This window comes from Micromys minutus, assembly GCF_963924665.1.
Source record: "Micromys minutus genome assembly, chromosome: 25".
NCBI lineage: Eukaryota > Metazoa > Chordata > Mammalia > Rodentia > Muridae > Micromys > Micromys minutus.
In genome coordinates this window covers 40,461,687-40,476,868 of record NC_137960.1, presented here as the reverse complement: position 1 = coordinate 40,476,868, position 15,182 = coordinate 40,461,687, and positions in this window count along the sequence as shown.

Genomic DNA, 15,182 nt, shown 5'->3' with positions numbered 1-15,182 from the left:
CTCTTGTCTCCTTCTCCCTATCTCTCCCTCTTCCTCCCTCCCTCCCTCTCCCTCTCTCTCTTTCACACACACACACACACACACACACACACACACACACACACACGGCTAAAATATTAAAAATATTTATCATTTGGTTTATCATACCTATAGAGAAACAAAAACCCACTATGTATTCTCTCTCTGAATATGTGACTATGTGTGTGTACATGTATGTATGTGTATATGTATGTGTATGTTTATGTGTGTGTATCTGTATGTAAGTGTGTATGTGTATGTATGTGTGAGAATGTATTATCTGTGTGTATCTGTGAGTGTGAGAGCATAAGTATGTGTGTGTATGAGTATGTGTGTGTATGTATGTGTGTATAGAAGCCATAGGCTGACATTGCTTATCTTTTTCTAATGTTCTCCACCTTGTTTTTATGAGGCCACATATCTCAGTGAACATGGAGGTTACTGACTCAGCTGGACTAGGTGGTCGTCAAGACCCTGGAATCCTCTTGTTTTTGCCTCCCTGCACTGGGATTACAGGTGCATGGTACCTACCTGGCTTTTTTATGTGAGTTCTGAGCGTTTGAACTCAAGTCTTCATGCTTGTGTGGCAAGTACTTTACAAACCCAGCTACCTCCCACCAGCTCTCCCAAAGTTTTATACTTAATTTTCAAAACTTGTATATTTATTTTTGGATACACATTGTGCTGGGCAAAATAGTCACCAAAGAGGAGGGATCTGGCCTCCATGAACAAAAGGCCTCCATAAGATCGGGCTGTAGGGAAGCCTGCAGGGCATTCATTAGTGACTGATGGGGAGGGCACAGCCCACTGTGAGTGGGGCCATCCTTGGGGTTGTGGTCCCAGGTTCTATGAGAAAGCAGGCTGTGGTCCTGCCCCTCACTAGCTGCAGCACTTGGGGGAGGGGCCCTTGCATCTTACACTGTAGAGCTGGCCCTGGTGACAAGAGTGCACAAGACCTGGCCACTCCCCTTACTGGCTGCAACACTGGGTGAGCTGAGGTGGGGGCAGGGCAGCGCTAGAAAGCTGGCCCTGGTGACGTGGGCACAGGAGAGCTGGCAGGCTGACCAACTCAGCTACCACCCAGGCCCAGATCCAGGGCTTTGAGTTGGCCACCCCAACGTGTATCCCATCTATGAACTGCTGGAGAGTGTGAAGGGGCTGGTCCTGCAGATCCAAAGCTGCAGGGTCTCCGTGACAACAGGATCTCTGAGAGGAGTCCCACTGAGGCCCTGGTATTGATGGTGTAACAGAAGCCAGGGCCTCAAACCAGACCAGTTACTCACTGCAGTGAACTTCTGTAAGGAAAGCTATGTGGACAGCAGGGTCCACTGTGGAGCGCACTTCAACCTCCACAAAGAGATTTTAATTTCTATTTTTATTTTTTATTTTCCTTTGGGGGGGAGATTGGGAGAGTGGGGGGCAGATATGAAAGGGTGGGGAGATGAGTGGGATTGGGGTGCAAGGTGTGAACTTCCAAATAATGACTACAAAGTTAAAAACAAACAACAAAACAAAAACAAGCAGCCATGAGAATCAAGTCAACAAACCCCTGGTGTCTGCATCAGCTCCTGCCTCCAGGTTCCTTCCCTGTTTGAGTTCCTGTCCTGACTTTTTCAATGATACTGAACAAACCCCATCCTCCCTCCCCAAGTTGCAGTGGTCATGTTATTTCACCACAACAGTAGGAGCCCCAAGACACACATTTTGAAAAAAAATTGGATGATACACACTAAAGAGTTAATAGCAGTTACTTCTCCCAAATGAGACTGGGTATTCAATCTGGATTTAATTTTTGTATATCATAAGTCCCTCTATTCATTGAATAATTTCACAACGATTTTTTACTACCTTTTTTTTTTTTACTACTACTTTTACTAGGCAGGTGCTGTACTAATGAAGTACATCTCAGTCCCTTTAATATATTTTATTATATGATGACTGTTTACATATGGAAGCACTTACTATAAAGTCAGTTCTTTTAAGCTTTATGTTTCCCTCTGTGTTCAAACTTTTGTTTGTTTTTAGACAGGTTTCACTGTATAACAGCCCTGGCTGTCCTGGAACCTGCTACGTAGACCAGACTGGCCTTGAACTCACAGACCCAACTTTTTAATATTTTCAAAATCTATGTGGATGAGGCAGGCCTTCAAAAGGATCTTCCTTTCTCAGCCTCCCGAGGGCTGGCACTACAGGTGAGCACTTCCAGGCCTGGTTTTTGCTGTCTTATTCTTACTGCCACAGTCCTTTCTCTCAAACTTCTAGAAAGGACCTCACCTCTGACCATCCTTATTCTCACAACAGGCAAGCACTTGCATGTTCAAGGCAAACCTGGCTATCACAGTACCCTGCGGTTTAACTGGATACTGATCTAGGTGTTGCTGTGAAGAAACTTCATAGATGGAGTTCAAGTCAATCAGATGACTTTGAAACTAAATGAGCTGCTATAAATGCATAGCCCCCTGCCTCAGCCACTTTGGAGGCTAAGGAGCTAGGCTCACAAAAAGTCCATGCGTTTGAGACCACTTTTGGCAGGCTCCAAACTTTAGAGATTCCATCTCAATAAAGAAGAACTGCATAATTACTACATGTTATCTGGGTAGATTTATATGCACCTACTTTATGTCCCATACATAGACTAATCCTTTGAATAAATGCATTGTAAGCTTAACTTTATAAGTAAAGACAAAACAAACCCCAACATGTTTAATACAGTACACATAGTTACCACGTTGCATATCTCTAGTGCAGGAAAAGATAAAACGCCCAAGGACAGTTTCTCCTGAATTAGCATAGCTTTCAAACCATTGTAATAATAAAAAAAATAATAAGCTGGCCTATCAGAAGTCAGAACTAGTAGAGTCCCTGAGAATTGGGGTGTCTGGGGTGGCAAGGAAACAAAGAAAAACAGACACACAGACCAAGTGAGGTGTGCACGTGTTGATTGAGTGGTTTACTACCAATATAATCTAGAACAGCAATGTGTTTACCAGGCTCAGCACGAGGAGAGGGGCTAGTCTCAGCGGCAGGTCTCGATGGTGAGCGTGGCAGGCCGTGAGCTCTGGGAGGAGTCTGCAGTTGGTAGTTACAGTACCACTGGCCACTGGCTCACTGAGACCCTCACCTAGGCTCACCCAGGACAGCCTTGCCATCCTCATTGGTCTGGTATACTAGGGACCTTGATACACTGGTACCCATGTCAAAATACATTCATTCAGGGCTTCTTCCACTCCCTACGGGGTAGGGGGAAATAGAAAGAGTCAGAGAGAGAGAGAGAGAGAGAGAGAGAGAGAGAGAGAGAGAGAGAGAGAGAGAGAGAGAGAGAGAGATTGTGTATGTTTGTGTGTGTGTGTTGGGGATCAAAATGTCCAATGGGACAATCTTTATTTTATTTATTTTTTTCTTTTTCACAATCTCTCTTTTTTAAACAAGTATCTTCTTAATTTATCTCTCTCTGTGTGTGGGTGCTCACAGAGGTCAGCAGAGTAGCAGACGCCCTGGAGCCAGAGTTACAGTGGCTGTGAGAACCAAACTCCGGTCACCTGGGAGAATACAGAGCACTCTAACCACTGGGCTTTCTTGTTACACTCTTCAAATTCAGTTTCTAGCCATGCCTGTGAATATTTGCCTTGCAGCGCTGAAGCAGTGCTGGAGCACAGACTGTAACCGTAACAACTTTCTGTTAGGCTTTATTGCGATGTGTGTGCTTTTATCTTATCATAACTTAGTTTATTACCAGGGTACTGGCAGTTCCTGTCCAGACACTGAAGCCAGAGAGATAATGTTTGCGCCGATGCTGTGGCCTGGGTTGTTCAGATGAACGCCAGGCTGGGTTCCCACTGTCCAGCCAGTGCTGCCTCTAAATAAATCCCCCTCGTTCTGATGAGTCACTGTAGCTGGGTTCCCACCAATACAAGACCCTGGGCAGACTGAGGCCCAGGCAAGGGTGTACGGAAAGGGTTGCCAGACCAGTTTCTCACCGTGCTTGTGGTCTGAACTCCCTTACAGGTCCTCCCCCACGCCCCAGATCACTGTTTACACCCACGCCTCGTCGTCCAATCAGATCTCATTTACAAGACACAAAGGCAGGCAGGCCGGTGGTGGCAGCAGTTAGGACTGGAGCAGGAGGGTCAGGAGTGTAAGGTCTTCTAGAGCTACTTAATAGATTCTAGGTTAGCCTAAGTCTAAAATCAAACAAGCAAGCAAACAGACAAATGAAAAAAGAAAAAACAAAAACAAAACAAAGACATAAATTCAGAGGCAAACTTGTTATTATTGGAGTTTTTTGGGCAAAGTCCTGACTTCAGAAGTTCTCCACAGGCTAGAATTTGCCACTTAACCCCAACATGAGGTGTTAAGCAGTGATAAATGTGATCACACTAGGGAGATCAGGTAAGCCAGTGAGTGTCTGTCTAGTTAGGGTTTTACTGCCGTGAGTAGACACCATGACCAAGGCAACTCTTATAAGGACAACATTTAATTGGAGCTGGCTTACAGGTTCAGAGGTTCAGTCCAGTATCATCAAGGTGGGAGCGTGGCAGCATCCAGGCAGGCATGGTGCAGGAAGAGCTGAGAGTTCTACATCTTCATCTGAAGGCTGCTAGTGGAAGACTGGTTTCCAGGCAGCTAGGGTGAGGGTCTTAAAGCCCATGCCCCCAGTGACACACCAACTCCAGCACTATTACACCTTCTAAAAGTGCCCCTCCCTGGGCGGAGCATATACCAACCATCACAGTGTCTAAGTCTATCTTCGAGGCTTTGAGGAAAGAATGGAAGGAAGATGGAGAACCATGCTCTGGTCCCTCTTAGTCCTGGTTCTGCAAGAGGTTCTGGCAAAGTTGTTGCTGCTGTCACTGTCTGTGTTGGCTGGTCTTATGTCTGCTTGACACAAGCTACAGTTATCTGAGAGGAGGGAACCTTGATTTAAAAATGCCTCAGGCTCTGGGGAGATGGCTCAATGGTTAAGAGCATTGGCTGCTCTTCCAAGGATGCAAATTCAATTCCCAACATCCACATGGTGGCTCATACCTGTCTGTAGCTCCAGGATCTGAGCCCCTCACACAGACATACATGCAGAAAAAACACCAATGTACATAAAAATAAATAAATAAAATTTCAAAAATGCCTCCAGAAGATCTGGTTGTAAGGCATTTTCTTAATTAGTGATTGATGGGGAGGGCCCCGCCCAATGTGGGTGGAGTCATCCCTAGGCTGGTAATCCTGTGTTCTATAAGAAAGCAGGCTGAGCAAACTAATTGAAACAAGCCGGTAAGCAGCTCTCTTCTGTGATCTCTGCACCAGCTCCTGCCTCCAGGTTCCTGCCCTGTTTGAGTTCCTGTCTCGACTTCTTCAGTGAATGAACAATGCTGCTGAACTGTAAACTGAATAAACCCTGTCTTCCCCAACTTGCATTTTGGGCATAGTGTTTCATCATAGCAATAGAAATGCTGACTAAGATACCCCTACACTTAAAAAAAAGAAAAAGAAAAAGAAAAAGAAAAAGAAACTTTATTGGGGCTCTAGGTGTAGAGTAATGGGAACTCATATGGTTAGCTTGGTGTGAAATTTGGGGTCTAATCGTACCAAACAACAGCAAACCCAAAGAATTTTATAACTAAATGTGCTCATCATCCATGAGTGTACTTTTCTTTGGTGGAGGGTCTTTGCTTCAGTGTCAAGGGCTGCTGACTGGTAAGGGCGGTCGATGCTGGAGGTTTTGAATGGCTAAGACAATTTCTTGAGATAATAAAACCAAGCTTAGGGAAACAAGATTCTAGATTTGATCCCTAGGGATGCAAACTAAACTAACAAACGAGCCACAGTAAATTTGCCATATCTGGGGTGGAGAGATGGCTCAGTAGTTGTAAAAATGCATTGCTCTTACAGAGGACCCAAATTCCCCGTGGAATATCCGTGAGTCCTGTAACCTCTAGCTTTTCCACAAAGCTTCTTTATTCCCTGAAATAACGACTCTGAGACTTAATATTTCATGAATAAATGCCTAGGCCAAAGGCTTTGGATTGTTCTCTGACAAGCTCATATCTCAAATATTCCATTTATGCTATTCTAAGAGCCACATGGCTGGTTACCACTCTCTCTTCCCTGCGTTTGTCTCCCAGAAACCCTTCCTCCCTCCTTCCCACCCTCCTTCGTAACCACTCACCTTCCCTCCCTTCCTCCTTCTCTCCCTCCCTCTCTGTCTCTCTCTCCTGGGATTCTCACCTCCTATTCCTGCCTCAGCTCATTGGCCATAGGCTTTTTAATTGACAGGTGATGCTTCCATACACTGCACGAGAGGGCTGCTTTGCAAACTCCAATTCCAGGGGAACTGATGCCCTCTTCTGGCCTCTGGTGGTAACTGCACTCATGTGCACATATTCTATTCAGACACACAGTCTTATACAGATTCAAAAAGTAAAAAAGTTTGTGCCACATCTATTTTTTTTCGTTTTTGTTTTTGTTTTTGTTTTTTTTTGGTGAATTCTTGGGGCTGCTTCAAGAAATTTCACAGGAAATTGACAATGGGCTAGGAAAAGGAAGTAGGCTCAAGATCATGATCATCTTGGTAACTCCCTGAAAACCACAGGACTTTGTTTATTTCTTTGTTTGTTCCTTGACCTAGAGTTGACCTTAGTCTTTGCATGTCCTTAGAATGGTATAAAAGTAGACTGGGGAAAATAAACCTGCTTCAGCCTCAGCACTGGGGGGGGGGGGAAATCATGTTATTTATTTATAATATACTTAATGCTTTAAAAAAGATTTATTTATTTATTTATTTATTCATTTATTTAGTGTATGTGAACACACTGTCACTCTCTTCAGACATCCCAGAAGAGGGCATCAGATCCCTTTACAGATGACTGTGTGCCTTTAATTTCAGCACTTGGGAGACAGAGGCAGACGAGTCTGTGAGTTCAAGGCCAGCCTGGTCCACAATCAATGCTTTTCACCACTGAGCCATCTCTCCAGCCCTGGAGTCATGTTATAATGCTGTCTAGTTGTCTTTTTCTTTTTCACCCTCACTCCCTTCCTGGAGACCCTGATGATTGACTGAGCTGGCTTGGTCACTCTTTTACCTTAATGAAAGATTTTACTATGGCATGTGACACTGTTGATAACATTGTATCCATAGTAGATGATCTTTCAAAATTGGAATCAGGAGGAGTTCAGGTGACTTTATGCCTGAAGTCCTGGCGTTCCAGAGCTGGAAGTGGGAGATCGCCACAGTAAACTGGGATCCACCTTCTCAAACCATACCACTGTTTTCCCAACTAAGCTTGTGTGCATTTGAAGACCTTTGTTGCTATTTCAGCAATATTTACTGAATCTTCACTGAGAATAAACAGATTACATTTCGAGAAATGGCTTTTTTTTGCTCACTCACTGGCCCCCAATTTAAGATTCTGCCTATAACTCTCTTGCTAGTTTCACCAAACCTATGGTGAGAATTTGAATCCTTCAGGGTCATTCGTGAGGGTTAGAGTCAACTTACTCTAAACTCCAGTTAATACTGATATTTTGACCTCATCTGAGTCAGAAAAAGTCTTTACCCTCCAGACTAGCGAGTAATTTTCAGGTTTTTAAATTACTGTGCTCAGACCCTTCACAGGAATTACCACTTCGACAACTGCATTAAGACATTCCTTTTTAAGTAATAAGACTTGAAAGTTGAAATTACTCCTTAGTCCACAGATTTCAGAATGGCTATTATGTTTGTAGGCACGAAAACAGCATTAACCTAGCCTTCTCTCTCCATCAGAAGTCTTAGGCTACAAAGGCCTGTCATCCTTATGAACAGACGGTGAGATTTTGAAATGGATCTTTTTCTTTGGGCAGCAGGTTTTAGTGGGCTTAAGAAATTGAGTGAACTGTCTTTGGAGGAAAAAGTGCTCTCACCTGGGCTTAGCTATTCCATTTAGCAAGTGTAGGCAGAGACAGTTTCGTATAATTCTTAAAGGCTTTAGGATCTTTGGAATGACAGAGAAGCACTGGTTTCAACTTGAAGTGTCCTCATGACCTGGGGGTGACGCACACACGAAATCCCCACGCATGCAAGGCCAAGTACCTTTGTGTGGAGATGACTAGTCACCAGATAGGAAGCAAACTTCGGAGAGGCTAACAGGTCAAAAGTGTGGTCCACTATGGCTGTGGGTGTCTGAGACAGTTCATGTCTGGTGTCAGGAAGTAGGAATGGACAAAATTTGGTAGATAGATTAATTTTCTCCTTTTTATTCAGTCTGGGACCCTGGCCCTTGGAGTGGTTCCACTGATGTGGCTGAAGAAGCTCCCTTTTATTAAGCTAGGCATCCATCTTGGTCCCTACCAGTCGTTTGTCTCTGACACCAGTCCTTGGGGGATAAGTTCCCAGTAATCCTGACTCAGTGGTCTCTACTCAGAAATGTACAGCAGTGACCATCTACCTGTCGTGACATGACTAACTGCCCTTTGCTTCTGTCATTTGCTTACACAGATACCTGAAGACTGTCCTCAGTTGCCCTAATCACTTAACTTGGCAGAACAGAACAGTTTTTACTTGTTTGTGTAGATATTGACGGTCTTCATCTGGTTTCCCCTTTAAATGTCCTTCTCCGCACCCCTCCTTCACAACAATCTCAAATTTGGGTCCGAGGCTGTAGTGCATTGTCTTGTAGTGTTTTGTATTTGTATTTTGATGTTAATTCCATTTTCCCAGGAAGGGCTACCTAGTCAGGTGACTTTGTGAGAACCTTCTTCCCATTTTAATTTGTAAAATAAAGGCAAGAGCTGGTGATTGGGCTGGGAAAGAGAAGGTGGAGGGAGGGTCTGAGGAGGAGGAGGATGAGGAGGATCGACAGAAGGAGATCAAGATGGAGCTCGAGAAGATTGAACTGGATCCTGGTGAACTTAATTGGCGACAGGTAGCTATGAGCATTTTAAGGATTTTATAGGTCTTTTATCTCATATAGAAGGGCACTTTCTATCTTTTTCTATTGGATACAATCTTATTGTATAGAGGGTTTGTGGATAGAAAATTGAATATATAAACCTGTATGAAAAGCTATCGGGCCTTAGAGTCATGTTTGTGTTGGGCGTTGGGGTAAAGTAGCACGTCGGGGTGGTAATTCCACCTGGGACGGAGGCGGTAGGGCAGGCGGAATGAATCGCCAGAGAAGGAAGAGAGTCAGGCTTTCGGCTCGAGTGACAGAGTCCATGTGCTTGGCTCCTTACTAAAAGCAGCGCCCAAGTAGTGAGACCTCGGGGTGGGTGGGATGATTAAGAGATAAGCCAGTTTTTTATTTTAATATTTACTGCAACAGGTAGCTAATCAATAAATATTTTAATTAAAATTGGATTGGGTCTATGGTCTTTCCCCAAGGGGTCACAAACTCTGTATCACTACCCACATAAAATTAGCTTTTTACCTCAACTAATTTAATATAAACACTTTCATGGGCATACCCAGAGGGTGACCTGATTTAGATAGTCTCTTACAGAAGTGCCTGGTGGCCAATCTAGATAACTCCTGGAAGGAATTGCAGAGGTTAGGTCCTAGGTTATTTTAGAACATCTGAAGTAGACAATGGTAATTATCACACTGAGCCAGAAAGATTGCGAAGTCAAGACCAGTTTGGTCTACATAGTGAGACTCTGTCTTAAACATGATAGTAAAACGAAACACTTCCTATAAAGTCACCAGCTGTATTAGCCTCTGACAAGAAAGGCAGCGGGCATGAGACGAGGCATTGATTTTCCCTCTTTATGAACGTCTCCCATGGTATCTTCCTCCAAGATCAGCTGTTGTGTCTACACTGAAAATCTATTGTTCGCCATTCTCACCTTCATTGAAGCCGTAACTCAGGGAGTGAGTACTTGCTGCTCTTCCGTGTGATCAGAGTTTATGCTCTCATGCTGGGTGGTTTTGTGCTCAGACTGTAATTCTCTTGAGATACCCTGTGATCCCCTTGTGAAACATTACTTGAAGTCCTGATTTTGTCCCACTGTAGGATAGAACACTCTTACTTTGTCCAATTTAACAGTCTATAATGTGCTATACTTCTTAATTATCTTGCTTGGCATAAGACAGAGCTCACGCAATAAGATGCTGGCTCAGGTCAAGACTGAAAGCTAGGACAAAAATAAATAAATAAATAGATAAATAAATAAATAAAAACGAGAACCCGAGGCTCACCCACAACAGTATGACATTCAACAAGTCATGATCCTGGAACCTTTCTAACCTTAATGTTCTGAGTCCATGAGATTATTATAGGGATAAAAAGACACTGTCAGATTGTGTTCCCTAACAGTGCTTAGCCTGTAGGTGTGAAAGAACTGTTACTTTCTTCTCTTTCCCTTTCCTGTGCCCAGGGTTAGGGTACAGCTTTGTAGTAGAGCATTTGCCTAGTATGTTCAAGGTCCCATGGTTAATCCCTAACAATTTAAAAACAAATAGATAAATAAAAAGAAAACAATTTCCTTTTTTGCCCTATAGAGAATAAAAGATTTCTATTCTTATTAAATGCATTAGTGATAGTATCTTATATATCCATGAGAAATGTAAAATATTAGAACATTGACACTTGCTTATTAACCCATAAGACATAAATGATAAGGCTTCCACAAAGGATCAAAAATACAGCTTATGAGAGACACATGAAAAAATTAGAAGTTCAAAATGTGGGAACTTGAGTAGGAAGGGATGCCTCCCTTCATACAAAGGTGGAGGTAGTTCGGCACTTCATAAAGATGAGCAGTTACTAGAATAAGTCTAAAATAAAACACCGGGCTTCCTAATTCCCATGCTCAGGGTTATATAAGGAGGCTATTCTAAGGGTCTTATCCACCTCTTATATTTATAAAAAGAAAGATCACATGGGTCCTTGTCCAGGGAACACAGAGAAACTTAATGGAATGTATTGGAGTAGTATAATAGAGAGAGATTGTTAATGTGACAAGAAGTGACTTTTACAAGTTTTTTTTTTTTTTTTTTTTTTTTTTTTTTTTTTTTTTTTTTTTTTTTTTAGCAAGAAACTAAACATAGATGGGATACAGGTCAAGTTTCTTTTGTGTAACTAAAACCCAGCAGAGGGAACCCTTTAGAGATGGATTAACTCTAATCCTTAGAAATCTTGCCTTAGACAATCAGAGAGCAAGTTCTTTGTCTTATGGAGGTGGCAGAACTCTACCTGGAAGCATTCTAACTTATGAAGGAAGCAGGTAGGCACACACAGGGAAACAGTGCAGGGACGGGGGAGGACAAAACTTAGCGGCAGGGTAGCACTTACTGTGTGTGGTGCGCTGGGTGCTAATGAAAAGTCATGTATGGGCTGGAGAGATGGCTCAGTGGTTAAGAACACTGACTGCTCTTCTGAGATCCTGAGTTCAATTCCCAGCAACCACATGGTGGCTCACAACCATCTGTAATGGGATCTGATGCCCTCTTCTAGTGTGTCTGAAGACAGTGACAGTGTATTCATATATAAAATAAATAATTCTAAAAGAAAAGAAGTCTTGTATACCTACTAACATGGACCAGTTCTCCATTATCTTAAATATTAGCAACCTGTTCAACGGGAGTCATTCCCAGTGAGATTCATAAAGACACACTAAATAAAAATATATTGAAAATAAAAACACCCCCAAACTAAATCAACCGATATCTTATGCCTTATGATTTAAAGTAGAAATATTAAGTCAGGAGACTCTCCATGAGTTCAAGGCCAGCCTAGTCTACATAGTGAATTCCAGGCCGACCAAGTCTATATAGAGAGAGCCTGTCTCAAAACAAACAGACAAACACACAAACAATCAAAAAAAAAATCTCCCCCATAAAACCCCACTCAACCAACCAAGAAAAAAAAAATAAACAAAATAATAGAAACTTTAGCATAGACCTTCCTATGAATTTTCTAAGAGTTTAAAGTAGAAATAACTGGAAATGTTTGATAGCTATCAGAAATGAAAATATTCTGCCAATCATTTATAATGTAGTATTTAATGATATTATATATATATATGACTATATATCCTAAAGAATATTTTTTAGTACACTATATAAATTTAAGTCTTTCTCTATCAAAACAATATAAATCTATAATCTTCATATCAAGGTTACAGCATGGCACACTGAAGAGAATAAAATTATTTAACCAATATTCAAAGTATTTATGAGATTGTTATGAAGGAATAGTCATTTCTGTGTGTATCTGTGTGTACTTATCTGACCTTTTTTCTCTTGAGACAAGTATGTAGATCAGGTGGCCTCAAACTCACAGGGATCCATTTGCCTCTACCTCTTGAGTGGTACCATGCTCAATTTTTTGTGTTTTTTTTTTTTTTTGTTGTTGTTGTTTTTTGGTTTTTGAGAGGAGGGAAGGTAGGACAGGGTCTCACTGTAGCCCAGAGTGTCCTAGAATTCAGTATATTTAGTTATGGCTGGCTTCTGAAGCAGTCACCTGCTTCAGAATCCTAAGTATTGTGTTATAGGTATGAGTCATTATACCTAGATGGGAAGGGTCTTTTTAGAGGTAATTAAGATTGATAATATGAGATTAGGGTAACCTCTAAATCCAGTGACTGGTGCCTTTGTAAAAAGAGGAAAAGGGCCAAGGAAGAAATCCTTGAGGATATAAAGTCTGAGGCCAGAGGATCCCTGGAGGGCATCAGAAGCTGGAGAAGGTAAAGAAGGATTTGTCTGTAGAACAAAGGGAACATGATTCTAGGTACACCTTGATTTCAGATTCTCTGCTATTGTTTCAAATCATTACACTAGTAGGTAGAGACAAATATAGTGAACCCCAATGTCTATAACAGTTATCAAAGTATGATGTAAGATCTCCTGAGTATGCCTAAAGCCTTTTCTGGTATTTATAGTTTAGAATCTGTGTAGCAATTTCTTCCTGATTAAACAGGTTTATTAAGATTCAGTATCTGGGGACTGGAAAGATGGCTTAGTGGTTAAGGGCATTGGATGCTCTTCCAAGGGACCTGGGTTCAATTCCCAACACCCACATGGTAGCTCACAACTATCTATAACTCCAATTCCAGGGCATCTGACACCTTCACACACACATACATGCAGGCAAAACACCAATGTACATAGAATAAAAATAAACCATTAAAAGATAAAGAGGGTCAGATTGTGAACAACTCACAGGTCTCAGGAAATCTCTGAAACTTATCAGATTCACATGGCTCCTTCCTCTCTAAGCTTATGTAGGCATTAACAGCTGCTAGGGAGGGGGAACGCACCAATCTGTTGAGCTGCTTTCATAGTCAGAAAGCTCCAGGGCTGTAGCTTTTGTGAGTCAGCATTCAGGCTGGGCTCACCTTTTTGGTGATGCAGCTGCCTTAGAATTACCCATGGTCCTGTACGTTACCCCAATAAACTTTTTAGTGTGCCAAATTGTTTCTTTGGCCTGTCATCAGTGCCTTATTTGGGATAAGTAGAAGTTGGTTCATGTCTGCAGGAAAAGTTTTGTAGCAGAACTAGTCACAGAATATGAAAGCCTTTTAAATTCATAGATATTTACGCTAAGGGGAGACTAAGTGTTTCAACATGTATTAATACAGTTGCACCTCACCATACAAGTAATCATCTTCCTTCACCGCCACACACAAAGAAAATGCCAGTCTTTGTAGCTGGGTGTGGTGCTATAGCCTGTAATTCTAGCACTTTCTGGGTGAGTCAAGAGGCTTAGGAGTTCAAAATCACACTCAGCTACAGAAATTCAGGGTTGGCCTGCTCTAAGACAGACCCTGATTCAGAAAATAAGCAGAAAATAAATGAAAAACAAAACTCAAAAAAAAAAAAAAAAAAAAAAAAAAAACAAACTCCTGCCCTACATAAATAAGACTGTTGAAAAAGAAATCTCATTTCTCTGCTCAAATTTGACGTCCATGTAGCTTATAAATTGTGATGACTAAGCTCATAAGAATGATTAGACCACCCCAAGTTTACTTACTGCCTCTGTTCACACACGCAGTGAACCTGACGTGGAAGATTTATAGCTCATTTCCCTTCATGACCGGTCCACTGGAGGCTGGGCAGGCATGACATTTGGCTTGAACAAAATTGTCAAGATGCATTTCCATTGTGAGTTTTCTGCCTGGGCCAAGTGAGCCCAACACTTTAATTTTAGAGCAGACCTTTCACGTTCTTTACTGGAATGCGGTGATGGCTTGCTACCTGTGGGGTACTGTTTAGTGGGGGCTATGTGTGTTTGTTTAAACTACAGAGTGGGCTGCAATCTAGTGTCAGGGAACAACTCCTGCTAATTTGGAGCTAAAAAGCCCAGAACTGGGGATAAGACTTTTGGAGTGCTAGGACTAGGCAGCAGCAGACTTGGGAGCTTTTGGTCTGTTTTCCTGGAAGGATTACATCAAAGAGACAAGCAAGGCTCCTATGTAGGCATGCTACCTTTTTGAAGAGTTTAATTTCAGAGAGGGTTAGCCAACATTACCTTCAACTCTCTAAAGCAGCTGATACCTCAGTACAGGGACTGATCACCTTACTGCGTTACTGTTTGGAAGTCCATTATATTTATTGTGTATTTGAGGGGGGAAACTCTTTTGATCTGCCTACAAAAAAAAAAAAAAAAAAAAAAAAAAAAACCTAACTAAATAAGATTAAATTTTTTGTTAACTATGTGTATTTCTGTCTGTCTGTGTATGGTGTACAGGTATGCGCAGGTGGGTCCAAGTTATCTGTCGAGGCCAGATGACAGTGCCGGACCCCTGGGCCTGAAGTTATAGGTTGTTCTTTTCACACCTGATGTAGGTGCTGGGAACCAAACTTAGGTCCTCTGCAAGAACAGTATGTTTTTGTTTTTGAGACAGGATTTTTCTGTGTAGCCACGGTTGTCCTGGAACTCTCTGTAGATCAGACCTTCTGACGCTGGGATTAAAGGTGTGTGCCACCACTGTCCAGCCTTGGGGTCTTAGATTTATTTTATGTGTATGAGTGTTTTGCTTAGATGTATGTACACCATGTGTGCCTGGTGTCCCCAGAGGTCATAAGAGGGCACTGGACCCCCTGAAACTGGAGTTATGGCCGGCTGTGAGCCACATATGAGTGCTGGGAACCGAATATGGGTCTTTGAGAGCAACTAGTGTTTGTGACCTTTGAGCCGTCACTCTGTTCCTGGTCTGCACTTCCCTTTTTTCTCTTATGTCCCTGTCTGGCACTG